This window comes from Crocuta crocuta, unplaced genomic scaffold (assembly GCF_008692635.1).
Source record: "Crocuta crocuta isolate KB4526 unplaced genomic scaffold, BGI_CrCroc_1.0 scaffold27, whole genome shotgun sequence".
Classification (NCBI taxonomy): domain Eukaryota; kingdom Metazoa; phylum Chordata; class Mammalia; order Carnivora; family Hyaenidae; genus Crocuta; species Crocuta crocuta.
Window position 1 is genome coordinate 22,249 of NW_027532250.1, and position 1,663 is coordinate 23,911.

The window sequence follows — 1,663 nt, forward strand, 5'->3', positions numbered from 1 at the left end:
GGAGCTGTCTTTGGAACCTCCAAACTGTAGTCAATTGGTGAGAAGCACAGGTGACAGCCTGGGGCTCACGAGTGGCCTCTGATTGGGGGCCAGGGAGGGCAGTCTTATAGGACTGTGGAATCCAGCACCAGACCGTGTCGGGATTTGAACTGAAATCTCAGACACCAGTTGGGCGTCTGAGAACCGCTTGGTGTTTTGGGGGTAGCGGGAAGGGGACCCGCGTCTCATGCTAGAATTGGGTCAGGGAACCTTAGAAGACCACCCCTCTGTCTGACCCTGACCACCCATACAGGCCTAATGATCAGTCAGGAATTTGCAGGGCCTGGAGCAAACTAAAGCCTCGCCCGGTGCAGGTCACGGAGCGGGGGACCAGCTGAGCACGGGGCCCACATGCTTGTGTTCGCAGTGTCTACCCCCAGCACAACCTCAAAGCAGCCAGCTCTCCCAATGCTGTATGAGTGACGTTGGGACACAAGAACTCTTGTCTTTCCCCTTTGGGGCACCTGGGGGGCTCAGTCAGTTAAGCATCTGACTTTGGCTCAGGCCATGCTCTCAAAGTTCGTGAGTTCGAATCCTGCATGAGGCTCCGTGCTGACAGCTCAGAGCCCGGAATCTGCTTCAAATTCTGTGTGTGTGCCCCTCCCCTGCTCGCTCTCTGTCTCTTTTTCTCTCAGAAGTAAATAAATATTAAAAAAAAAAAAAAAAAGAATTCCTGTCCCTCCAGGGTTGTTCCAGTCGGAGTAAGAACTGAATTGACATGAGGCAGAGGAACAGGAGAAAATCAAATTCGATGGTGTGCGTACCGGGAATCCACACAGACAGAGATTCCAAAGACAGTCAGGCCACATGAGGCACACGTGACATCCCGAACTAGGGGACGGGGCAGGTCCCGGGCCTTGGGAGGGAAGGAGCGTCCTTCACGGGAGAGAAGGGGCGCAGGAATCTGGGAACCAGACGTCCGTCCAGCCGCACAGATGGAGGCTCCGAGGAAACCTATCTCTGCTAATAACCCTCCTTCGGGGAAAGACCCCCGTTTAGATTCTTTGATGGAGTTAAGGGAGGGGCAGAAGTTTCTCTTGAGCCCCCAGGGTCTCTGTCGCCTTCAGCTGAGAATAGTCTTCGTGCCGAGCGGCCGTCCGGGTCAGGCCCTGCAGTGGAGAAGCTTGCAGGTCAGCGCATTTTCACCCAGCGTTAGGGATGGGGCCCAGGCCTCAGAGCCCAGCCATCAGAGGGGAGCGCGGAGCGGGCCTCCCCAGCCTGGAGGGGTCTCTTGTAAAGCACGTGGCTGGCCTTGGCGGTCTGGACCGCGACAGTCCGTAGGGACACAGGGTCTCCACGATACTTGTCACCCACCATGTTGTGACCACTCCGGCTGCCCCGAAGCAACGATGAACTTGTAGCTTTCTCTTTAGAGGGTGCCAGAAGTCCACCTTTTGGGAATACCGCGCCCGGGGGACACGAGAGGGACAGCCACTGGCTTTCTTCCCCTTGTGGGTGACCTGATTCACCTTAGTCGACGTGATGTGAAAGGCGAAGTCTGTCCCACACATTCCACACCCAGAGTGGAGCAAAGGGCTGTGAGGCCAGGCCGCAGGACTCCTGCTGCGGCAAACCAGCATCTGGAGGCCGGGCTTCAGCTGCCCCCCTCCCCCCAGCGCAGCCC